The following is a 27,664-nucleotide window of genomic DNA, read 5'->3' on the forward strand; positions in this document are numbered from 1 at the left end:
GGCAGTTTCTGTGTTCCTTGGTCCTCTCTGAGTGTTCTGAGTGCATGCTTAGACCATCAAATCAGGGAAAACACTCTTTGCAGCCCTGGCTGGTAACATGTGTCAAATTTCATACTTTGCTTCAAAACAGCTAGAGTGCAGGAGAGATTGAAGCTGCATGTGTATGTATGTGCCTGGCAGGGCTCTACACAAACCTGCCTGTTCCTGAGTACTCACACTTTCAACCAGCTCTGTTTGAAAAGGCCACCTCTGGGATACAGACACAATTTCTCTCTTTGTGGCTCAGTTCTCATTCCTTCTCTTGGTTGAAGTTGGTAGGCTGCATGTGTAAGATGCGTGGGGGTTATGGCTGGATGGTGTGGTGCTGTGTCCAAGGAAATACCTAAGAGGAGAGACCTGTGGAAAGTGAGACAGGTTTATGTTCTGGAGGACGATTGTGGCCACCTTTCTGTTGTAATTATGGATAGTGAACATGGGCACTGCCTGTGCTATAGGCCCCACTGAGGGAGCTTTATTCTGGGGTGGACGTCCCTGGGCTGCTGGAAACTTCAGCTGTGTGGGTAAGTTAAAAGTTTGAAAGTGAGTGTGAAATATTTTTATCTTTTTAATATTTTTAAAGTGGAGGCATGACTCTTTTGACTGCCATAAATCTTTTGATCAGTCTATAATGAGACAACCATTGCATCACATACTGGTGTAAAGCATAACAAGATGTGCTGTGGCCTTTCAATTGCTGACAAATGGTTGAATGCAAGTATAGATGCACAGTACCCAAAGACCTGAATTCTGTAAATCTCTTGGTCTGAACAGGAAATGACTATAGCTGTTATCAAGTACTATTTTAAATTGAAAATAAAGAAATTTAGAGAGTTCCCTTTTGCTTTATTTGAAAAACGTTTTTCCAGCAAGTCAGTTAGTGATGTAACCAACGTGTAGGTAGCCATTGTTATTTGTTGACAAAAACCAAAAACAGAGATAACTGTGTGAAGTTTTAACTATTATATGATTTTTTTTTATGTAAAGGTACATTTTGTGCAGGTCACGTGGTGTAACCCTCGAAAATATATATTTTCTTACCTGCAAAAAAAGTTTTGTAATCTTTTTTTTTTTTTTTTTTTAAAGTTAATGATTAAGTTTTGTCTTGAGTATTCAAGGTGCAGGGAAAGTACCTTAATACATTTTACTTGATGGTTACACCACATTACATTTTAAAAGTCATTAAGAAAGAATCTGCCTAAAGGTCTACATGTTTTTCAAAAATGTATGACACCAAATTCTACAAACTCAGACAATCTTATTTGTCAATGATCCTTTTATGTAACATATTTCTATGGTAAATGTCTTGTGAGTATCACAACAAGTTTTTCTAAATTGGTCTTTAATTTGTAGATCATTATTTAATTTGATAGCCATTTCATGGCAATAAATGATAAAATTGGTTTGGAAACTTGGTTTTAGAAAAGGTTGGAAATACCTTTGCACAATAATTTTAAGTTGCTCTAAATCAACAATTATTTTTAGACTCTTTGCCCACAGCTCTGCAGCATGAGAAAAGAACTTGACCCTCCCAGTCATAATATTTAAACTGATCAGCATAGGTCTGTCAAATATCCTTTAAAACAGAATACATCCTAAATCTTGAGGAACCCTTTATTAAATAAACTTTAAGAGTTCAAACATTCCTGCGGATTTAAGATGTGTAGGCTTTTTCTTGCAAAATTTGGAAGAGCAGTTAATCATTGGTTTATCCAGACCAAAACGGTATTGATAATACATACACATCTAAATGTAAACTATTAACTATCAACATATTCTACAAATTCTATCATTTGTACCCACACATTTTAGCAACATGGCAGTGTCTTTGTGTAATCCACTTAACCTTAACTAGAAGGCCTCCATTATCATGTACTGTATGTTGCTAGGATACAGTTGCTTTATTTTAGAGGCATCTGTGAGATAGATATGTAAAAAAAAAAAAAAAAAGACCTGTCACACAGCAACATTATTTGACTCTCTGAGTGACTATTACAAGTGCTAATGAAGATCAAGAAAAATAAAATAATATGTCATTTTATGACCAAGAAAGAATGTTTTTGTTGGCCGACAGGTCTTGTTCATCAAATGCCTGTTTCAGGCTCTAATTTTTTTCACACCAAAATATCACTGCCACTTTTATACAACACAGCCCATGCTGTCTTCCTTCCAACTATGGGCTTAAATCTTGCACCTTGCTTGATTGTCTGAATGTCTTCAAAAATATATCTTTAACAGACAGTGCTGGGTATATTACTTCTGGATTGTAATCTGCTACTGATTACAAATTACCCTAAAATTATGGTCAGTAATGTAATCTATTGGATTACATTTTAAGTAATATGATCTGATTGATTTTAGATTACTTTTAGAGTCCTTCTGACCTGGCTTCAGGTGGCACGGCAACAGTTTGTGTTCTTTGCCATTTTAGTCAAAGGTCTGCTATGCGAGAATACTTCTGACATAATTGTTGTTTATTTGATGTAACATGCATTTGAGTAAAATAAGCTTGTACATTTTGACATGATGCAGTGTAAATGCATAATAGAAAATGTGCTTAATGGATCAAAATATTAGAATTTATATGATTTTTTTTTTTTTACGTGTGTGTTTGACTTGCTATTTGTCTGTTTCTGAGTTAAATATAAAGGCACTTAAAATGTTCTTACATAGGGACTTTTGGCATTACAAACGCCATACAATGTATTATAATAGATTAGACCAGTTATCAACATCACAAAAAACCTAAAAGTTGTCACAAAAGCAAAAGTGCATTCATGTAAATTTTTGAAGCTGTATACAAAAGCAACTTGCGAAACGAATACTTTACCGCACTAATGTAATCTTTGGCATTTATGTTTGGATTCATCTTCAGTGTAATTATAGGTGTAATGGTAGCCAGCTGGTACATGATAGCTGTGCAGTGTGTAAACCTCACTCTCCTGGCCTTATGAGACGCACTAGCAACGAGACTAGAGGCCATGGCTTTTATAGCCTCTTTGCTAGGGCATCCGACTCCCAAGCTGGGGATTGCCGGTTCAAATCCCGCTCGAGGCAGGTCAAACAGGACCACCTGGATGATGACTTGAATAAGGTCTGTGTAAGCAATCTCACAACCCACCCACCCCCCTCTTTAAGAAAACACTTACCAAAAGTATAACAGAAGCTGATTTAGAATTAAGAATTACAAATATTTAAAGGGGTCATGACATAAAGTTCAATGGAAAGGAGGAGGCGAGAACTGGCTTGACAATATAAATAATCTTTTAATAAAACAAAAAGTCACAAAAATAAACACACGAAGGGCCGCTACCCGAAACTCTCTCTCTCTCACAAACTGCCACCTCCGGTTGCCTTTATCTCACTCAAGGGCATGATTAGCCTAATTAGGGACCAAGTGTGCAGTATTACAACCCGGCCACACACCCTCCTTTCCATCAGGCCAGGGAGCCCACATACCCCCCACCCCCCCTCCTTTCCTGAGGCAGGCAGGTCATCCCCACCTCTTTGGACCTGGGAGGAGGGAAAAATCAACAACAACAAAAAAATAAACAAGAGGGATAGGCTGACATAGAGCAACAGCGGGGGAGAGAGAGGAGAGGGAGAGGAAAAGAAACGTATTCTCTGGTTTTCCGATATGCCGTAACCTGCTCCTCGACCACTCCTCCACCCTCTAGTGGATGACAGCCATGCCTCCCTGGGCGGATCGGAGGCAGTCCTCCAGCCCCTGGTGGACGGAACACCCCGCCGCATTTTCGGTGCATGGTAGGGGTCTCCCCCGCCACGACAGTGGTAATCCTACCCCAGGTGGTCTTCCAGGAGCCCCCCCCCCTGCGGTCGGTGGTCCTCTCTTGACCCCAGCACGTTTTAGTGGCCAGTAGGGGTCTCCTCCGCCCCTGGTAGTGGTTCTCCCACTCCAGGCGGTCGGCTAGAGGTCCCTCCTCCCCTCGCAGTAGCTGGCTGTTCCTCCACTCTCAGGCGGCCGGGCTCCTCCATCCCCCGGCGGATGGCCATGGCTGCTCCGTTGGGGTGGATGGTAGTGGCGAGGAGTCTACTATTGCACATCCCTCCTCCTTCCTGGGTTTCAGCACCAGTGTAACAAAGTTGAATGGAAAGGAGTCATCGAGAACCGGCTTGACAATATCAGTAATCTTTTGATAAAAAAAAATGACACAAACATAAACACAAGGAGGGCAGCTGCCTTGTAACTCTCTCTCTCTCCCAAACTGCCAACTCTGGACGCCTTTATAACTCACTAGGGCTTGATTAGCCTGATTAGGGTCCGGTTGTGCAGCATCACAACCCGGCCCACCCTCCTCCCTGCCACAGACATACTCTTTTTTTTTTTTTTTTTTTTTATAATTCAATTATATTTCCTGTGGTCCAATTAGAATTTTAGCAAAGTTTTTTTCACCAAACAGTCATAATTTATACAAAATTTTTTCACCCTGTTTCTGTCCCTCTGTCTGATACACTTGGTTTTAAGCTGCTTGGCCCTTTAAAACCTTCATGTAAACGGCCACTATTGTGTTGGCTAACATCATGCAGCCCTTCCAAAACAGGCATATTTGAAGTGCAATCTGAAGAAAATGAATCAACTCCACAAAACCTTAAAACAACATTTCAGGGTTAACACATATTATACACTCAACACATTTCATCTGAATGTATCACACTGTCTGCTCAAGCACAGCATGAACTATCAAACAGTCATGACATATGAAATATTCATGAAATTGGTTACTTACAATTTTTCATCCAACAGTCCAATTTTAACTGCCCCATCTTTCAATAACAGATCCTTTGCAGAGTTTGAATCATATTGTGACAATTTGGTGACAATGTGTACTGACATTTTCTGAAAACACAAACGTAATTCAATCCACAATGATGTTGGGGGCTTCAAACACTTCAGCAGGCTAAAGCAGAGACGCTGATCTTCCATCTCACATTTTCCCGGTTTGTTTACACACAGGACTGCATATGTTTCTCCAAGTCAGTGGCAGCAGCAGAATGAGACACATTTTTTGTCGCTTTTAAAACATGGCACATATTGCCGGAAATGCAACAAATTGATCAAAGACGTCCATCTTGTGTGTGTTTCCAAAAGACCAATAATTTAAAATGGCACAGATGGGTGCAAAACAGTCCAGGATGCCTTCAAAACAGCACAACAACAAGACAGAAGCTGAACGCTGAAAGAAACACAATGGTGAATCCTTTTTAGAGTAATATCTTGACATCGCATCTTTCAAGTCGAGATGTATGAACACATGAAAGTGTGCTGTGTAAGTTCACTTTGGATGAATCTCCCATGACAGGCCTCCTTTCTCCTCTTCACCTGTGTGACTGACTGAGCACCAGTGGGCGGGAGCAAGGGTGCAATGATGTAAAAATGGGCATTGCATATGCAGAAGTATTTTGTCCTTGTGACATCACAAGTTCCACGAATTCCAAATGAGCCATTTTTGCAGCTTGGTTTAAATAAATGCTCATTTTCTATTAAGGAGGAAGTTTCAGTTCTGAAACTTTCAGTATGTTTTTATATTACAATGACCTCTTTTTTTGTCAAAGGATCAAGGGAAAATATATTCCTTTGCTTAAATAAGGCTTAATTGGAGATTTATGGGATTTAGAATCACTGAATATTAGACTGATCTCACTGTATATACAGCAAAATTAGGTTGAAAGTTCTGTTGCTGAAATTGGCCTGTTTACCGAAATTCGAATCACTGCCCCCAGTGGTCAAAGATGGAAGTGTTGTCTGAAGAGACATGCTGCTTGTCTGTAACAGAATGGGGTCAGTGTCAGGGTACTGGAACATTCAGCAGCAACAAGTCGAGTTCCTGTGTGATCATGTTGAACAGAGAGTGATGAACATATGATGTGCATTTAAATGTGAATTACGATTGTTATTATTGTAATAATGTTTTTGTTTTTTTACTACAGAGCTTTTGTCATTACAAATTGTTGTCATTTGTCATTTAATTGTTATATGAGAGCTTATATTTGTATCTTCATAGATCCCACGCCTTATCTGTTATTTGGCCTTGGAAACAGCATTCTCAGAATTAACCTTGATGGTGGGGACCAGAGAAGGATTGTGTCTGTGGTGGGGAGGTCCATCTTGTTGGACTTCCACTTAAGTGAAGGTACAGTGGTCTGGGCCAATAGACATGCATGAGTAATCAACAGGGCGGGACTGGATGGAACAGGCAGACAGACTATTGGAGCACCATAAACAGCCATATTGACAGAAGACATTGTCTTCTATTTGTTTGTAACCTCTGGATTTTAGCCTCTCAACGCAGATTTGCCAAGCAGTGTTGCTGTTGATCCAAATGATAGGTACAAATTTGTGGTCGACCAATATATCGGCCGATAATCTGACTTATTAAATTATCAGCATAGGCAGATAAGTTTTCCCGTATGGCCAATTTGTTTCTTGAAGGCACCAAAAATTGTAGCATGTGAAGTGACTAAGAAATGTTATTGACCAGTCACGGTTTGTTTTCTTGTTACGTGCCATTGTGATACTACACTAATAGATCAGTGTGCAACACATTGTCATTTAAATGTTAAGCATATCAGAGCAGTGGCAGACGCGTTTGAGCTCATAATGTTAAAGTGCTTGTCTGTTTCATTCTCCCTCTCTCTCCTCAACAGTTCCCTGTAACATTTAGTTGTCTTGTCTGATAAAAAGGCAAATATCAATACAACTAATATCATATACCATCTGCAAATATGCACATATCTTGTTTAAATAGATGTAATTATCCAACCTCACACAACTTCAGCAGACATGCTAATTTATTTACCTCTATAGCACAAATTAGCATTCTTTTCTAATGATAAATTATCAATAAAACTTATATTATATACTGTTTGCAAATATGCAGATATCTCATTTAAACAGATGTAATTCATGAACCTCACGAAAATCCAGCATTTTCTTCCCGTCGAGCGCTCATCTTCCTCTGAAGCATGTATTCCATCAGACAGAATAAAAAACTACAGGATCAAGATCAAAAGTTCCTCTGATTCACAAATCATGATGGTCATTGGTCACAATCCAAGCAGGCAATCCAAGCTGTTTAAAATATCAGGAGATGGATCTGTATGAGCACGTGAGTGCAACTTAAAGGCTACGTCCGAAACCAGGAAAATGCTGCCTCCGGAGGCTATATACAGAGGTAGGATGAATATAAGGTGCTTTTCAGTTTCCTAAGAGTTCCATTCTTTCAAAACAGATGTCAGTTAAGCCATTAAACAATTAGGAAAAAGTTAGCAAGTCAGCTGCCTACGTTTTTTTGGATGCAGCCCAAAGTATAAGCGCTTCATGTGTTCTATAAGTAAATGTCTTGTTCACTATACACTGTATAAACGATTGGTTTGATTCAGTATATTTTGAGTAAATGCGATTGCTAATGTGGACATGCCATCCATGGTTGTCGGACTACTGTGTGTACTGTTATTTCCTTCTTCCTTATATATTAACAATTTCTTGATAAATTATCAAATAAATTAAAAAAATTTGTTGACTAAACAGAAATCTGAAGAAACTGCTATCTACCATTTCAAATGCAATATTATTGTTTAGTTTTGTGTGAAATTGAGTAATTGTAGTCTTAAAAAAATAGTTTAATATTAAACATTATATATATATATATATATATATATATATATATATATATATATATATATATATATATATATATATATATATATATATATATATATTTTATCAATTTTATGTTTGTTATTTACTATATTAAATTGTGTGATGTATCGGAATTGTATTGGCCTATCGACCACCCTGCACTCTGGATATCGACATCGGCCATTAAAAAACACACATCGGTGGACCGCTAGTAAAAATGAGAAAACCTCCAATAGTTCAAGGGATGAAAAATTTAAGGATTTATCAAAATGTGACAATTATGTTAAAATGTAACACAGATTTTAGGTTGATCTCTTTGGAAACTTATAATCAAAATGCACAATAATGTTGACAAACTTGTAGAAATTACTGAAAAAATATGTATTTATTTATTTTAAATAACTGTGGAATCATGCCAAATTCCAGAGGCTTAAGGCTTAAAAAAAACTTGAATGGTATAAAAAGAAAGAATTAACATTCTGAGATCTGGCTTGTGGAGCAATAGGCCAGTTACCCACAACTAGTGTTTTTTTTCTGTTCTCTCAGCAATGTGTTTGTTAACTCTAGGGGAGAACAAGAATGACTAAAAACTTGGTCACTTTCACGATTCTACTCAGGACTGTGTTGCATAACTCCTGGGTTGCTTGCTAGCTATAAATTCTGAAGTATTCAGATGACCACCTTCTTTTAAACATGGCTGGCATGAAGGTGTAATTCTAACAGATAGTTAGAAAAAGATCACTTTTCTATAAAAGACCTGGTTTGTGAAGAGGTAATAATTAAGTGCTAATCCTCAAACATTTATGGTTTTCCTTATTTAGAAATAAAGCCACATTAAGAGATATTTATTGAGGGAACTAAAAATACGTTCTGGGCACCTACTTTTGCACCTTTCCCATGGGCTACCTGTTACTGCCTGATATGAAGACCTACCAAGGTAGGACTGGAGAATAGGAGATTGATAATGAAAGATATGTTTAGAGCACTGTTATCATTCATATCAAGCAGCCTGGTTCTGGAATTTATGGGTCAGATATGGAGAAAGAGCGAGACAGTGTCTTTAGACTGCTTTGTTGTTGCTCTAATTGTGCATTGAGGCAGAATTGGACAGTGCACCGTTATAAGATAATGAGGTGACATCAGTAATAAGGAACATATTTAGTCAGCAGCTTTGCCTGGCTAAGAAGGTCAAGAGCAAAGCAACATCAAGATTAACTCTCAATACAATTCTCACGCTCACAGACATACATGCACACATACAAACACACAATCAAATTTGTAGTCGTGTTTCCTGAAAGTGAGAACAACCGTAATGATTTATATCAATATATGGATATTATGGAATACTTTTTTATTGTGATTAAAAAACGTATTTATAATAAACAGAAAAATATCTAATAAAAATAATAATGATTAAAATGCAGAAAAATAATGTAAATTTATGCTAAATCTAGCCTGAGAGTGAAATTAATCATTAAGCCTCTTTTTAACATTATGTTCTGTTCCATTCCATCACAGAACATCACAAGCTGCCAGTCATTCTATAGAGACCCCTTTTGCACTTTCACCTTTATGGGTGCACTGTTAAAAGATTTTCTCATCAAAAACAGTAAAGAACTGGCAGCAGAGTTGCCATCATATTACTGTAAAATTAACAGTGTCTTGCTGTTGCTGAAATGAACAGCTAGATACTGTTTTTACAACTACAGTATACATCTGTAATTTAGCAGCATATAGCTGTCAGATTACATATATCTACTGTTGTTGAAATTAACAGCATGTGCTGCGGCATGAAGAAATCACTTCGATTTTTTACTATTTACTGGTTTATTTTGACACTGTTTTTGTTGTAGTCTATTTTAATTTTAATGTTCAGGTTTTACTTTTTTACGTAAAAGTATGTTTGTTTATAGTCACCACTGTTGCGTTTTGTATGCCATGAGTTGATTTCTGTGTGTGTCTTTATTACAACTTGAGTTATGCTTTAAATTCATCAAAAACATCAAACACAATAATTTTGCTGAAATATCTTTTGCTGTTTTTGCTTTTATGGTTTTCTGTGTAATGCATCACTATTGCCACATACGTATAGTGCATTTGCAAAGGTAGGATCAGATATTCAGGGCAACAACTTGAGTTTTACTTAAACATAAATTGACAGGTTGGATTAACATAATATAATAATAAAAAAGGTGTAATGGTGACTTCAAACAAAAAAAACTATTGATAACAAAACAAAAAAACGAATTAAACTAAGACTATTTTGATTACCGATTAGACTCTATTAAGTCTGAATAAAAACTATTGTACGTATTTTTGTAGCCCCAATGCATTGCCAAAGCACAAATACTTATTCAAGTGCAAATGCTTAAGGGTATTTCACCATTATAACCCACAATGCGGCGCTATACTGTTATTTTACCGTGTACAGGTTGTTGTTTTTTGTATACACTGTTCAATCCTGGCAAAATTGTACATTTAATATGTACATTGCTTCAAAGGTTGATTGTTTTTATTTGACTTCTCATTATACAGACAATTGAAGGCTGATGTGAGATGATAAAGAACAGACGTTTCACCAAGATGATATCAGGATTTTAAAGGTAAAATTTTCCCTAATGCCTTGCATACAACAGTGTGAAGTGACATGTAAAACTAGTCATTTCACAGTGAGTCTGCTCTTGATCTTCCAGAATGCAACATTTTTAACAGTAAACTATTGTATTGAAGAATCACAGTAGATTGCTGTAGGAATTTGGCTGTAAATTTACAGCAATTTTTTTAAAGTGTGGGATTATGGTCCTGACATCATAAATGGACTGGAGAGAGTGTCCCATTAATAAGCTCTTTTCCCACCAACCATCTGGTTTCTTCAAAGCCTATCATTGGCAACAGTGGCAACACAATTCCCATTTTTAGGATACAAATTGCTCCTTTTTCTGGAGCTCTCTGGATTTAAATCTATATTTATTTCTGTAATGACTAGTGTAGTTATGTAATTGGTTGCACTGATTTATATTATCCATTGTTTTCTGGAACAAAAAATCTGAAATTATTTCAGGACTAGTGTTTTGTAAAGATAGGATAATTGGATTTGGGATTAGGTGTCAAAATAAAGATTTATAGGCCTAATTTACGACCACAGTGCCTTGAATCAGGGCCATTTCAAGCTATAAATGTTGTAAGTGGCCACTTAGGGCCCCCGAGCCACCAGTATATAGTACATATTTTTTAAATACACTAAAAACTGTGACTCTGTGACTAAAAGCTGTGAACGACTGCATAATTCATGTGTGGGCCCCCCAAATAAGACTTCACTTACAGCCCCTATATGCTCAGAAATGCCCTGCCTTGGCTTGAGTTATTTTGGTTTAGGGACTGTTCAGAGGTGTTTATGGAAATGTTGAGGTGAGAGTTGATCAGCTGAGGACAAGGGTTTGGGACAGTAAAGATTGAGGCCATTAGCTTTAGACTTTAGACTTGTTTGCTCTTTATTATCATCCATATATCATTTGCAAGGTGTTTATCCAAAGGCATTAATTTGTTATTCAGGAATCCTGTTAATTTCTGGTGTGAAGTGCATAGAATATGTAAAGTGGCAATATTATTGAAAAGACAGGTTGTGACAAGGCAACTTTAAAAAGTCAAATAATATGTGTGTTATCATGATTTTATTGTGATAAAAAAGCTTACATGCTTTTTCAGTATAAAGGTTGTGCTAAATTTTACAATTTACAGCTCAAATAATACACAAGTTTTAACAGAAGGATTAATGAAAGTGCTTTTATAAAATTGGAGTGGTGGTGGCGTAGTGGCTAAAGCACAGGGCTGTTAATCAGAAGGTCACAGGTTCAACCCCACAGTCACCACCATTGTGTCCTTGAGTAAGACACTTAACTCCAGGTTGCTCCGGGGGGATTGTCCCTGTATTAAGTGCACTGTAAGTCGCTTTGGATAAAAGCGTCTGCCAAATGCATAAATGTAAATTATAAGCATGCCATTTCTGCCTTTTTAAACCCTCAAACAAATTTTTTCTTTTATTATTATTATTAGCATTATTTAATTAAAAAACTATTTTTTTTTTTTTTTTTGTTAAACAACATTACGCCACAAATGTTGTTGAACGAGGTTAACCTTTTACTGAATACTTAAGTGTTTACAACTACCACCTAGTGGCTACATTATGTAAATGCATGAGGGTTTTCATAGGATTTAAAGGATAGCATAGATGGTGCGACAGTAGGATGTGTTTATTGCCATCAAGTGGCATCAAGCAAGCAAGGACGTTACTATTTTCATTAAAATATATTATACATATATATTTTTTATGTTGTAGCGCATCTAGTATGCAAAGAGTCGAGTAAATTTTTTTTTTTTTTTTAAATGTAGGTTTATAGTAGGATGTTTCTATGAGACCATTCTATTGTTTCTGTTATACTGTATGTATTTATCAACTGCTAATGCTAGAACACTAGAACATGTTTACAGTCAAAACACTTAATATTCCAACACCCAAGCTACCCTAATAATTGTCTACTTTAACAAATGGTAATTTTTGACAATCAAGTTTTGCATTTTCCTTTGGTCAACTGACTACGAATTGTTGTGCCAGATATTACCAATAACATCTTATATTGTCAGTCTATGAAATTCTGGGAAAATTTGAAGTCCCCCAATGTTCAAGCCAAATCTACACCCTTGCATGCACACACTTCTCAATACTGTACTTACTTCATTAACTGACTTAACATTCTGTATTTCAGATTATCCTCAATTTCCCGCAGCAGTTTGAATAGCCTTGACAGGGAGGTGTTTATAGATAAAGACATAGAGAAACCCAGAGGCATTACCCTACATCCTCAGGCACAGTAAGACCTTTTAAAATGCAAGTTAATATTCACCTCTACAGTCTCACTTTATTGAAATCCTGTAAGTTAAAAATTGTACAGCAACAGTCTATTTTCAAAGTAAAAGTTCACCCAAAAATGGAAATTCTGTCATTAAAGCTGCACTATATAACTTTGTGCACTCTCATCTGTGGTTAAAACTTGCAGAAAAACACTTTATGTCATTCAGATGCATCTCATGATACACTGTGTGTGATCATGACTGGGGAGACTTTCAGAGCTGCAGTCATAATGTGCTATTGTCATGTTGATATTATGTTATACAAACTGTATAACTAAATTAAAAACTGAAATTTTTTTAACTGTAATATAATGCAATTTATATAAAAAAATGCAATACAAAAATTACAAGTACATTTCAGAAGTCACAGTAAATACATCACAATTGGTTAACACACAAGTCATTTTCGATTCATACTAGCATGATAAGCAATATCAGCATCAACCCTACCAGACAACATATCCAAGCATTATAGCAGCTAAACAACTTCGCCAAATTGATTAAAGATAACCATCCATCCAGACTGCTGCGATGCTGTCCGGAACGTGAGAATGCAACTTCAAACTGAACTGAATGCAGTTCAAATTTAATTTTTAACCAAAAAAACTGTATGTAGTGCAGCTTTAATGTTCCAAAAGTTGTTTGGAATCAAACCTGTTTTTCCAAACCTGTATGATTTTATCTTTTCATGGAACCCAAAAAGAGAATTTGAAGAATCTGTAACTTGTTTCCTTACAGTGACGGTTAATAGTAACCACATCTGTCAAGCCCAAAAAAAGACCAAAAGCACCATAAAAATAGATAATATGACTTGCTACATTTCAAGTCTTCTTAAGCCATCTGATAGCTTTGGGTGGCAAACAGATAGTTAAGTCAGTGTTCACTGAAAACCTTCATGTGAAAATACTGAACCATTCAACAAATCGCGTATGGTTAGACTTTAATGACATTATCGGACATCACTGGTTCTCGCCTGGTCTCGAGACCAAATGTCACAGGGAAGATTTTCAGGTAGTATCAAATTTCAATCTGTTCCTTACACAAAGCTATTGTGTGATTTAAGAATACTTGGATTACAGCACTAGAGTTGTATGGAATATTTTATGTTGCTTATGTTTTGGTCCTTTTTTGACAAGACAAACATGGTCAAAACCAAATGTCTTTGTATGGAGAGCAGTGTGAAGATTCTTTAAAAAAAAACAATGCATACAGGTTTGGAATTACATTAGGATAAATACAAATTAACAGAATAATAATAAAAAATGGTTAATTATTCTTTATTATATATATTTTTTATCAAATAACATAGCGAGAATACTGTACTGCAGGACCTATAGTATAAAGTGTTTTTATTTATACAATGGCAATCTCATGTTTTATCTGTACTTGTTATGAAATCATCATGGATCTTGCATGGAATACATGGAACTTCTCATCTGTGTGTTTGGAGGAAGGTATACTGGACAGCCATGGGGAGTCGGAATTCAGTGGAGCAGTCAGGTCTGAACAGAGAGATGCGTGAAGTTGTGGTCAGCACTGGACTGGTGTCTCCTAGTGGACTAGCTGTGGACAATGGCTCCCAGCATCTGTACTGGTGTGACCTGAGCAGAGGTCTGATTGAATCAGCCAGCCTGGATGGTACTGATCGCCTTGTACTAAGCGAGAACCAAGTAGGTGAAGCTTCTCTGCCAAAAACACACAAAGACACCTTCACTCACACAAGCAAATATAATCTATTCACCTGCAAAACAAAACAGCTGGTGACCTGTTATGTTGGCCTTTTCATTAGGGCCCACTCGTAACAAAAACAGAAAAACATGGACAGATGTTTTTTCTGTATTATATTTTGATTTGAATGTAATTTCATGATTATTGCTTTGGCTCAGGTTATCCGTTTGACATTGCTGTATTTGAGAATGTGCTCTGGGTCAGTGACTGGGAGGGTCACTTGCTCTGCAGAAGGAGACCAGCTTTTCATTGAGAAGATGGTGTCAGGTAGACGATCCACAAGAATGTCACAAGAAAAAATATATTTCTCATTTTTGCATTTCTTATTTTTACTTTTTTTTAAAGGGCTAGTTCACCCAAAAATGTTATTCTTTAATTAATCACCCTTGTTGTTTAAAACTGTATGTTGTTGTCTTCCTTGGAATATAAAAGGAGATATTTATGTGAATGTCCAGGCTGCTTTTTTCATCCAATAAAAGCTGGCAATTGTTTATACAGTCAAGTTCCAAAAATAAAGCACCTGTCACGATTCCCCATTGTCTGCTCTGTTTCTCCCCTGTCACCTGTCCTGAACTACACTTCCCATAAAACATCCACGGAGAGCACGGGCAGGAGAAACATCGGGGACAACCATAACATTCAACGACCAACAACGAATGAACAAATATCAGTGCTAAAATACACAGGGATGAATGATTAAATTACACACAGGTGAGAACAATAACACTGGCAGTGATGAGGGCAGGGGATTATGGGAAGTGTAGTTCAGGACAGGTGACAGGGGAGAAACACATAGCAGACAACAGGGGATCGTGACAGCACCAAACAACTAGTGCATATTGTGTCTTCTAAAAGACTTCTAAAGCACTATTATAGATTTGAGTGAGGAACAGCCTGTAAACTGGACAGACTTCATAGGTTTTTATGGGGATCAATCCATGTCATATTCAAAAACCTTGTAAGATATGTGCAAAAATGTCATAAGATATTGTTCCTTCATAAAGCTGTATGGCGTTAACCCTTGTGTTGTGTTTGTTTATGCCAACACATTTTGTGTTCCTGGTCAAAAAATACCAGCCCACTAAGATTGTTAATCCATCTCTCATATTGCATATAGTATTCCAAGATATTACATTTGTCAACTTCTTTTTTAGTAATTATGACAGGTTTTGTGCCTCTTTTTTAACTTAATTTATAAATGTATATAATTTATTAATATAAACTATCAAAATAACTTCACAGATCTTTATTGTAAAGGATTTAAACAAATGTTTAAACAATGTTTTCCATTCTTGTTCAATGAACCATAAACAATTAATGAACATGCACCTGTGGAATGGTCGTAAAGACACTAACAGCTTACAGACAGTAGGCAATTAATGTCACAGATATAAAAACTTAGTACACTAAAGAGACCTTTCTACTGACTCTGAAAAACACCAAAAGAAAGATGCTCATCTGCATGAACATGCATGGAGGCATGAGGACTGCAGATGTGGCCAGGAAAATACATTGCAATGTCCGTACGGTGAGATGCCTAAGACAGCGCTACAGGGAGACAGGAAGGACAGCGGAAGGACAGCTGATCGTCTTCGTAGTGACATACCACATGTAACAACACCTGCACAGGACCGGTACATCCGAATATCACATCTGCTGGACAGGTACAGGATGGCAACCACAACTGCCCGAGTTACACCAGGAATGCACATTCCCTCCATCAGTGCTCAGACTGTCTGCAATAGTCTGAGAGAGGCTGGACTGAGGGCTTGTAGGCCTGTTGTAAGGCAGGTCCTTTCCAGACATCACCGGCAACAACGTCACCTATAGGCACAAAGACACCTTCACTGCACCAGACAGGACTGGCAAAAAGTGCTCTTCACTGACTAGTTGCAGTTTGGATGTGGAGGGTTCGTCATGGTCTGGGGCAGTGTGTCACAGCTTTTTGTCATTGCAGGCAATCTCAATGCTGTGTGTTACAGGGAAGACATCCTCCTCCCTCTTGTGGTACCCTTCCTGCAGGCTCATCCTGACATGACCCTCCAGCATGACAATGCCACCAGCCATATGATGAGCTGCTTGTTCAATGCATGATTTCCTCCAAGACAGGAATGTCAGTGTTCTGCCATGACCATCGAAGAGCCCGGATCTCAATCCCATTGAGCACATCTAGCACCTGTTGGATGGAAATGTCCGGGAATTGCAAGTGCCTTTGTGGAAGAGTGGGGTAACATCTCACAGCAAGAACTGTCAAATCTGGTGCAGTCCATGAGGAGGAGATGCACTGCAGTACTTAATGCAGCTGATGGCCACACCAGATACTGACTGTTACGTTTGATTTTGATCCCCGTTTTTTCAGGGACACATTATGCCATTTCTGTTAGTCACATGTCTGTGAAACTTGTTCAGTTTATGTCTTAGTTGTTGAATCTTTTTATGTTTATACAAATATTAACACATGTTAAGTTCGCTGAAAATAAAAGCAGTTGAAAGTGAGAAGACGTTTCTTTTTGCTGAGTTTATATTCTACCGGTCAAAAGGTTTGAAACACTTGACTGAAATGTTTCTCATGATCGTAAAAATCTTTTTGCTGAGTTTATACACTACCGGTCAAAAGGTTTGAAACACTAGACTGAAATGTTTCTCATGATCGTAAAAATCTTTTGATCTGAAGGTGTATGCTTAAATGCTTGAAATTAGTTTTGTAGACAAAAAATATAATTGTGCCACCATATTAATTTATTTAATTATAAAACTAAAATTTAATAAAAATTTAGTTTTTACCTTGGACCAAAAAATATAGAAAAGCAGCCAATAAGTGCCCAGCATAGATGGGAACTCCTTCAATTGTGTTTAGCCACAACTTAATTCCCATAGTTCCATGTGTTATTCTATAGTTTTGATGACTTTACTATTATTCAAAAATATGAAGAAAAAAAATATATAATAATAATAATAATAATAAAGAATGTGAGAAAGTCTTTCAAAACTTTTGACCGGTAGAGTATATATTATAAGTCAAGGAAATGTATTCCAACTGGATCAAATATACTACAGTTGTAATTGTACAGTGCATGAGTCATATACTGTAGGCCTAGACTTAATGTTTGTATTTTTTAAACTTGCAATGGAAAAGAACAGCCTGGGATTTCTACAAAATATTTCCTTTTGTGGTCCATAAAAAAAAAAAACACACATAAAAGAGTGTAATGAGATGAGGGTGTGAAAATTATGACAGAATTGGGTGGTTAAACTATGCCTTTAAAGGGTAACTAAACACCTGCTCAGAGTCTGACTCCACCCACTAGAAATATTTGAAAATGCTGGAAAAGTGGGCAGACCCCGGCGGGGATAGAGGGAACGAACCGAGTGCGGGGCTGAGCGGGGGGGGGGGGGTGTACCTGAGACTTGTAGTGACGTGTCAGACTCTATGTTATTATTATTCCTCACACGGTCGCAAGACGACATGTGAATCTGGCGTGGTGAGCTGGAACCTGCTTACGTCAGCTGTCACCGCTTACGTCACGAAGTACCGCAACAGCCAATAGGAAAATTCAACTGCAGTAGGCACCGTTCAACCTGAAGAGGGCAGCACTCAGATGTTTTTACACCATATATTGTAGAATTAAAACACTTTATACACAAATGTCAAAAAAATTACTTGAATCAATGACCAGTATTAATAAAGCCCCATGCTTACAGATTATTAACTAAAAAAAGTTGGTTTAGGGTTTAGTTACCCTTTAAGGTTCTCTACCTGGTTTTGTTGGATAACTTTAATGTTGTTTAATGTTTATGTTATGGTTGCTCTTCATGTTTCGCCGTTGTTCCCTCTCGAGAGGTCTCTCCTATTGCGTAAGTAGCTTACGCTATGGGAAAACTCAGTTTCTCGAGAAATATTGAAGTCTTTATGTAAAGCGCATTGCAGCTGCACGGCAGACAGCAATGGCCGAGGCAGCTTCGGTCATTGGCTGTGCTGCGGCAACTTGCTCGAACCAATGGCCGGGCGACTCTGAGCGCGCGACCAATGAGTGCGCTTCACGCCAGCGCTCAGAGCCCGCCAAGATTAGCGTGGCTAAGGCTATATATTAAGCGCCCGTCATGAGAGTTCTTTAGATTTAATCTCCTTCAGCGAAGACCTTCTCTTAGCTGGATCCTCCGGATTGTTGGAGTCTTTTCAGCCCGCCGTTGACAAGCCTACAGCAGGACTGCTAAGAGGACACCGGCGCCTTCAGCCGCCTTGAAGCCTTCTGCTACGCCATCCGGCGCGCATCACTGATATCCTTTTTTACTTACAAGTGTTAGCCTCTGCGGCGCTTTTGATTTAAGTAAAGAGCAATTTTCGAGCGTTGTTCCAAATGCCTTTAACCTGCGCCTCGTGCAGAGGCCCTCTTCCTGGCGGGGACCGTCACGTTATCTGCACTCGCTGCCTGGGACCTGACCACGCAGAAGCTGCTCTCATTCAGGGTGGATGCCCGAATGTGACTCCCTGGGCCTCGCCGAGCTGGCGCTTCGCTTTGCCGCCTTTGCCGCCAAGCGAGCCTGCGTCCACCGTGCTGCCGTCTCCTCCGTTCGAGCAGCGCAAGAAAAGCGCCGCTCACAGAGGCTGCCAGAGCACGCGGAATTCAGTGGCGTCACGCCGGGCCAGTCCCGCGTGCTTCACCACTACCCAAGATCTCCCGCCGCCAGTCCATTTCACGCAGGCGGACCAGCACCCCCAACAGAGCGGTGGGTCTCGTCTCGTTCGGGCGTCAGGGGCGGCGGTGAAAAGGATGACAGCCTTTCTATTGACGCTGCATCCGACAACTGGCCGGGCTCGGCCTTCGACCCCGTGCCGTCGACATTAGCGGACACGAGCACGGGCACCAGCATGGACTCTGAGATCGTCCGCATCCTGTCCAAAGCCCTGGAAAACCTCGGGCTTGACTGGTCTTCTCCGGAAGAACCCGCCCGCAGCCGGCTGGACGAGTGGTTACTGCAGGGGCGCCGGCAGGCCCCTCGACAGAGACCCTCCCCTTTCTTCCCCGAAGTTCACGACGAACTCACAAAGTCGTGGAAAGCCCTGCACTCTGCTCGCCTGAAGCCTTCTTTCTCTTCCTCGCTCTCCTCGGTGGACGGCGCGAGAGAAAGAGGCTCTGAGGAACCCACCCCTCGTGGAGGCTGTGGCCAACCATCTGTGCCCACCCTCCACCGCTGGATGGAAAGCCAAAGCTTCTCATCCCTCGAAGCCCTGCCGATCTACCTCAGCTCTCACCGGCCGCGCATACGCTGCCGTTGGCCAAGCTGCGTCAGCGCTTCATTCCATGGCTGTTCTACAAGTTTATCAGGCCAAACTTCTCCGCACCATGGACGAGTCGGGACCTGAACCTGAGGTTTTCAAGGACCTGAGCAGCGCCACTGACGTAGCCCTGCGAGCCACAAAGGCCACCGCCCAATTCATCGGCCAGGCCATGGCTAACCTGACTGTCCTTGAGCGCCATATGTGGCTGACGCTAACAGAGATGAAGGACACGGATAAGGCGCCATTTCTTGACGCGCCTATCGCTCCAAGCGGCCTGTTCGGACCGGCGGTAAAAGAGTTTGCTGAACGCTTCACTGAAGCTCAGAAGGATTCGCAGGCTATGCGTCACTTCCTGCCCAAGCGCTCCAGCTCGTCTCAGAGCCGCCAGAGACCGCCTCAGCAGCAGCAGCGAGCCAGGGCGGCACCTCCCGTCTCCCAGCCAAAGAGCAGACCTGAAACGGACGCTCGACGCCGCTTGCATTCCGCTAACCGAAGGAAGCCGCCTGAGCAACGGGGTCCTCGGCCCAAGATCGTGCTGAATCCGGAGCCTCGTAAATCTTCCTAGCAATAGGAAGAAAAAGAGAGAGTGCGTGTCTCGCAAAAGCCGGACCACTCTCTCTAAAACGTGTGAAACATTACCCAGTCCCCTTACAGGCGGCTGGAAATGTCTGTACAGCAGTCAATGGGCCAGTCACAGAACTCGCTCACCTGCAATCAAACACCGTTTTAACGGCAACACACAGAAATCACAAAAAGAGTCATTTTCTGCCTGTGTCACTAAGGGGTCACGTGTCCACACTAAAGTGCGCATTCCCACGTATCAATAATGTCCAAACTGTGCCGAAACTTCCCCAGCTCCAGCTGGACGCACCATATATGTAGATCGTGTGCCTATTGTCATGTATGCACCACTACACGCAAGCACTGTTCCCACAGTTATAAACACTTCCCCAGTAAAAGCAGGAAATACTATAAAGGTAGCCCGCGTGCCTGCTGTCCTGCATGCACCCCTACACACAAACACTGTATGCATAGCCAAAAAACCCCCGCCGTGAGCGGGAGGCTTTATGAAAGTGGAGCGCGTGCCTACTACGGTATATGCACCCCCACCCATAAGCACTGCCCATACAGTTTCAAACAGTTCTCTGTCTCATGCCGCAAGCATCACGGATGCGACGCGGGAGCCGAGAAACTCCCCGCTAAGAGCGGGAAGCTTTATGACAGTGGCACGCGTGCCTATAACGATGTATGCACCCCCACCCGAAAACACTGCCCATACAGTTTCAAACATTTCTCCAGCTCATGCTGCGAGCATTTCGGAGATAGCGCGCGTGCCTGTAATCTCACACGCACCCCTGCACTCGGCACTCAACAAGGCTGCTCAGCGCGCGCCCGCGCCTCTGACAGCTGTAAGCTCAGTGTTAGCACAAGGCAATTTGCGGTGGGGCCCAAGCTTTAATGATTCGCTCGTTCAGAATGTTAACGACCAAACATATCCTCGCGCAAGTTCGCCCCGGGGATTGGTTTCTATCAGTGGATTTGAAAGACGCTTATGTTCACATTCCGATAGCGCCTCATCACAGGCCTTTTCTGAGATTCGCTTTCGAGGGACAGTCATACCAGTACACAGTACTACCATTCTGCCTATCATTGGCCCCCCGTACATTCACGAAATGTATGGACGCAGCACTTTCCCCCCTGAGACAGCGGGGAGTGTGAATACTGAATTACCTCGACGATTGGCTAATCATAGCACAATCAGAGAGTCAGTTAACGATGCACAGATCTTGAATTATCAGCCATCTAGAATGCCTGGGTCTGAGAATCAATTTTGCAAAGAGCGTGCTATCCCCCAGCCAGAATATCTCCTTTCTGGGAATAGTGCTAGACTCAGTGCAGATGACGGCGTGCCTCTCATCAGAGCGTCAAATGATTTCAAAGGATGCTCGGTCTCATGGCCTCGGCATCAGCTGTACTCCAGCTAGGATTGTTGCACATGCGTCCTCTCCAACGCTGGCTCAAGAGCCGTGTCCCCACTCACGAGTGGCGCTCGGGCCACTTTTTAATCAGAGCAAATCACGGCTGTATAAAAGCCCTGACGCCCTGGAAAGCCGTCGACTCGTATCGAACCGGCGTGAGTCTGGGCGTGAACACACGGAGAAAAATGATCACGACAGATGCCTCCAAAATAGGATGGGGGGCCCTTTACGAGGGCAGGCCTGTCTCCGGCTTTTGGTCAAACCCGGAAAAGCGCCTACATATAAACTGTCTGGAAATGAAAGCGGTCGCCTTGGCTCTCAGAGCCCTGCTTCCGTACCTGAAAAACGAACACGTCCTGGTCCAAACGGACAACATGACGGTAGTATCGTATATAAATCACCAGGGTGGACTCAGGTCGAGCTCCCTGCACTCTATGGCCAGGGAGCTCATCTCATGGTCACAGCACCACTTGCGCTCGCTGAGAGCAGCGCATGTGCCAGGTGCCCTGAACCAGGGAGCGGACATGCTGTCCAAAGACAAGGTTCTCCCAGGAGAATGGTCTCTCCACCCCCTGACGGTTAAGTGGTTATTGCAAACCTTTGGCCAGGCGGAAGTCGACCTCTTCGCCTCCAGGGAAAATGCGCACTGCCCCCTTTTCTTCTCAAAGAGCACAGACGCGCTCGCCCAAGTCTGGCCGAGCCGCCCCTTGTATGCTTTTCCCCCGATCGCGATGCTACCTCAGGTCATCAGTCGGATCAGGGAAGTGAAATGTGCAGTGCTCCTGGTAGCCCCTCTCTGGAAAAACCAGACGTGGTTTCCAGAACTGATGCAGATGATGCAATCTGCCCCATGGCCGATTCCGCTGAGGCTAGACCTCCTCAGGCAGGCCAACGGGATGATTCTTCATCCCCGCCCCGATCTGTAGGCCCTCCATGCATGGCCCCTCAACAGGTTCCCGAGAACCTCACCAGTGGAGTTTTGAGAACCATCACAGAGGCGCGAGCGCCCTCTACGAGACGCTTATATGCCCAAAAGTGGAAAGTGTTCAGTGACTGGTGTGATACCAAGAGCTTGAACCCCAAATCGTGCGAGATACCAAGTGTACTCGCCTTTTTAATACTCTGCCCGGTCAGGGCGCTCAGAGTATATTTGGAACGTTCTGCCCCGTTCAGACAGACGGAACAATTATTCGTATGCTTTGGCCGCCGCACTAAAGGTCTCGCAGTTTCAAAGCAAAGAATATCGCGCTGGATAGTGGATGCTATAGCGCTGGCTTATGAAGCCAAGGGCCTTCAATGCCCCTTAGGCGTCAGAGCGCACTCTACGAGGAGCATGGCCTCCTCGTGGGCGTGGTCGAGTGGGATACCCATTGAAGATATTTGTGCGGCGGCAGGCTGGGCCTCGCCTTCGACATTTATCAGGTTTTATAACCTACAGGTCCCCTCATTGCATTCCAACATTCTATCAGCCTGACTATAGAATGGACTGGAGTATGTATATGCTGAGCATTATCTCCTCCCTTATAGGTCCGTCTCTGACTGACTTAGAGGATTTTTATGCATATCAATACATAGAAAAATCAGTACATAAGTTATGTGCTTGTGTTTTTACAATGAGCGCCCACCATGGACCTCCTTGGGGCAAAGGCGCTCTGTATTTTCCCATTATATAGCTCGCCGTTGGCCGGCTTGTTAATCACTTTGCTTTAAGGCTCAGGCATCCGCCTCTGGCTTTATAGAGCGAAGTCAGCACGCACGGCGTTTTGCATGGTGTTCCCATAGCGTAAGCTACTTACGCAATAGGAGAGACCTCTCGATAGGGAACGACTCGGTTACTAACGTAACCTCGGTTCCCTGAGAGGAGGGAACGAGTATTGCGTAAGCTGCCGTGCTTGTGCTTGGTCAGTTCAGCTTCAGTCGATTGAACCTAAAGAACTCTCATGACGGGCGCCTAATATATAGCCTTAGCCACGCTAATCTTGGCGGGCTCTGAGCGCTGGCGTGAAGCGCGCTTATTGGTCGCGCGTTCAGAGTCGCCCCGTCATTGGTTCGAACAAGTTGCCACAGCACAGCCAATGACCGAGCTGCCTCGCTCATTGCTGTCTGCTGTGCAGCTGCAATGCGTTTTACATAAAGACTTCAATATTTCTCGAGAAACTGAGTTTTCCCATAGCGTAAGCTACTTACGCAATACTCGTTCCCTCCTCTCAGGGAACCGAGGTTACGTTATCCCACCTTGCTCATCAAGTTCTGTGTACCCTCGATGTTTTCTTGTTTTAGTTTCAGTTTTGTCCCCCCGTGGATGTTTTATTTTGTTCCTGTGTATTTTGTCTTCACTTTGATTTAAATAAAGAACTGCACGTGGATCCCACCTCCTCGTCTGCCTCTGTCTTCGTCCACATCATAACAGAACGACCGACCGCAATGGATCCAGCGGTTCTTCAGGCAAGCTGCCACCTCCTGAACCTGAGGCAAGGAAGCCGCCCGGTGGAGGACCACATTAGAGACTTCCTGGACCTAGCGTGGGCTACCGACTTCCCAGACTCCTCCCAGGTGGTGTTCTTCCGGGCTAATCTGAACGATTCGCTCAAGGAGCTGTTGCCACCGGCGACGCGCGGCTGGAAGCTCTGCGATTTTGTGGAAGAGTCTTTGCTGGTCAGCGGCTCGCCACTCACTGTGGGCATGGCAGAGGAGGACCCAACCTCACCTCTCGCAATGGTGACCTTCCACTCGCCCATGGCTCTTCCCATCACGCCTGCCCCACCTGTCAGCGAGCCAACCCCCATGCCTGTCGCTGTCAATGAGCCTGCACGGTCCACTTTGTCTGCCCGGAGGAGGAAGAGAAGACTGGCTTCCGCCTCCCGGCCCACGCCTGCCCCGGTCTGCGAGCCAGAGCCCACGCCTGTCACTGTGAGTGAGCCTGCGCCCACATCAGCCACGGTCAGCGAGCCTGAGCCCTCGTCATCCCCGGTCAGCGAGCCTGAGCCCTCGTCATCCCCGGTCAGCGAGCCAGCGCCTGTAGCCTCGACCGTCCCTGAGCCAGTGCCTGTAGCCTCGACTGTCCCTGAGCCAGCGCCAGTAGCCATGACCATCCCAGAGCCAGTGCCTCCCGAGCCTTCTAGGGCTCCGCCTCCCGAGCCTCCCAGGGCTCCGTCTCTCGAGCCTTCCAGGGCTCCTCCTCTCGAGCCTCCCAGGGCTCCGCCTCTCAAGTCTCTCAGGGCTCCGCCTCTCAAGTCTCTCGAGCCTTCCAGGGCTCCTCCTCTCGAGCCTCTCAAGCCACCCAGGGCTCTGCCTCCTGAGCCTCCCTCTGCTCCGCCTCCTGAGCCTCCCTCTGCTCCACCTCCCGAGCCTCCTAGGGCTCCGCCTCCCGAGCCTCCTACGGCTCCGCCTCCCGAACCTCCTACGCCTCTTCTCCCAGAGACTCCAGAGCCTCCTACAGCTCCGCCTCCCGAGCCTCCCTCGGCTCCGCCTCCTGAGGCCCCAGGGCTTTCCATGGTTCCGCCCCCCTTGGCTCCGCCTCCTGAGTCTCCCTCGACTCCGCCTCCTGGGCCTCCCACAGCTCCGCCGCCTGAGCCTCTAGAGCCTCCTACGGCTCCACCTCCAGAGCCTGCCAGGGCTCCGCCTCCTGAGCCTTCCACGGCGCCGCCCCCTGAGCCTCTAGAGCTTTCCAAGGTTCTGCCTCTCACAGCTCCGCCTCCTGAGGCCCCTGAGCTTTCCGAGCCTCCCTCAGCTCCGCCTCCTGAGTCTCCCTCGGCACCGCCTCCTGAGTCTCCCTCGGCACCGCCTCCTGAGCCTCCCTCGGCACCACCTCCTGAGCCTCCCTCAGCACCGCCTCCTGAGCCTCCCGAGCCTTCCTCAGCTTCGTCTCCAGAGCCTCCCTCAGCTCCGCCTCCTGAACCTGTCCCTGTCCTGTGGCCACCTCCCAGGCCTCCTAAACCTATCCCTGTCTTGTGGCCACCTCCCAGGCCTCCTGAACCTGTCCCTGCCCCTTGGACTGCCTTCTTGCCCTCTGTGCCCCCTTGGACTGTCTGTCTGCCCCTTGTACCCCCTTGGTCTGTCTGTCTGCCCGTCGTACCCCCTTGGTCTGTCTGTTTGCCCCTGGTGCCCTCATTTTGTTTTGTTTTTTGTGGGGTTTTTGTCATTTTTGTTTTAGGATCGTCTGGAATCCGATCCTTTGAGGGGGGATTCTGTCATGTTCACTGTTGTCTTTTGTTTTTGTGCTTTTATGTGGAAGTTTAGTTCCTGTTTCCTGTTTGGGTTTTGTAGTCCTTTGTGGTTTCTTTTTATGATTGGTTTTCCCCTGATTGTTCCTCCTTCCCTGATTATATCCCCAGGTGTCCCTCATTCCCTTGTTTGTTCCTTTCTGTATTTAAACCCTGGTTGTTTGTTCAGTCTCTGTCGGTCGTTGTTTGTGAATGTTGTTTAATGTTTATGTTATGGTTGCTCCATGTTTCGCCATTGTTATCCCACCTTGCTCATCTGTGTACCCTCGATGTTTTCTTGTTTTAGTTTCAGTTGTGTCCCCCCGTGGATGTTTTATTTTGTTCCTGTGTATTTTGTCTTCACTTTGATTTAAATAAAGAACTGCATGTGGATCCCACCTCCTCGTCTACCTCTGTCTTCGTCCACATCGTAACAGTGACTCTTAATTGTGATGTCAGCGCTCACTGCACCCTGGAGGGAGGCAGAGCAGTGGGTCAGTGTGTGAGAGGTTTCACTGGTGATGGGGAGCTATGTGTGGGTAAGTGTGTGAAAGCATGCCTCTGTGTGTGTTTTCACCAGATGTCAGATGATTTTGTTTTGCTATAGACTTGGTATAGATTTGGTATAAACAGGTGGTATGTGATGTAAGTCCGAAGCTGGATTTGTGTGTATGGATATTGATGAGTAGTTTCCATGTGTGGGTGGAGTATATGCCTGTTATTGAATGCACTGATCAATCTTTATGTAAATTTGAATTTGTTTACCTGCACACATACAGTATTGACCATTGTGTGTGTTTTTGTTTCCACAGATATTGATGAATGCACAGTATGCCTGGCAGAGTGTAGCAGTTCTCAGTCTGTGTGAACACAAGAGGTGGATATTTCTGCCAGTGCAAAACTGGATTCATTGGAGATGGTCATCACTGTATGGGTACGACAAAACACACATAATAAAAACTGGCCTACAACACTGTTGGTGCAAAACTAGATTACGTAGAGACACACTAGCTTGCTTATGTAATAAATATACAGTGTTGGGTGTTATCTGTAATTGTTTACAGTAATCGAAAAAAAATTAGTGTAATGTCTTGTAATCAGATAACAGTTACTGACTTTCAATTAATTTAATGACTTTTAAGTACATTATAGGGTTATGCTTATTTCTAATATATTATTTATGTAGGATACATTATTTATGGCCCCATAATTAGTCACTGAGAAAGAGAAATGTGAGGTGCTGAGTGTATGGCTTGTGTGTAACAATAAACAAGAAAGAAATATAGACATTATTTAGAATTTGTTGAATGGAAAAAAAAATTAGAAAGTAACTTTAAAGTAGAGTAATTATTAATGTTATTTCTTTGTAAATGAAGTAATCAGTAAATAAATCTGATTACATTTTTAGAGAAATAATTAATAATTTGTAGTGGATTACTATTTTTAAGTAATTTACCCAACGCTGTAAATATGTAATACATGATAAAAATACATTGTATACATTGCCATATATCAGATTTCTGTATGTGATAAATACATGGAAGGTTTAGGATTTTGAAAAAATCGAAAACAAAGAAATGTTAGGATGTAAAATAAAGAAATATTCATAGGTCACTAATCAAGGTAATTTTGCACTGTTCATAGGTCACTAATCAAATAAGGTAATTTGTGGCAATGACCAATTTACCTTCTTTAAAAAAAATTCAGATACATAGCATCAGGTTTTTAACAAAGCTCTGCTATCCATACCGGCTTGAATGCATGCTGTCATGCTCCAAACTTATATGAAAGAAATACTAAGAAATTCTGAAATTAATGTTATTTTTTCAACTTAAATGTACCCACAATGTAAAAAAAAAAATGGAACAAT

The 27,664-nt window shown here is 42.4% G+C and overlaps 1 pseudogene; it reads left to right on the forward strand.

Moving 5' to 3' along the window:
- Positions 1-472: 472 nt before the first annotated feature.
- Positions 473-27,664, forward strand: part of LOC127659790 (pro-epidermal growth factor-like) — a 33,914-nt pseudogene continuing 6,722 nt past the window's right edge.

Source organism: Xyrauchen texanus, chromosome 19 (assembly GCF_025860055.1).
Source record: "Xyrauchen texanus isolate HMW12.3.18 chromosome 19, RBS_HiC_50CHRs, whole genome shotgun sequence".
Classification (NCBI taxonomy): Eukaryota; Metazoa; Chordata; class Actinopteri; order Cypriniformes; family Catostomidae; genus Xyrauchen; species Xyrauchen texanus.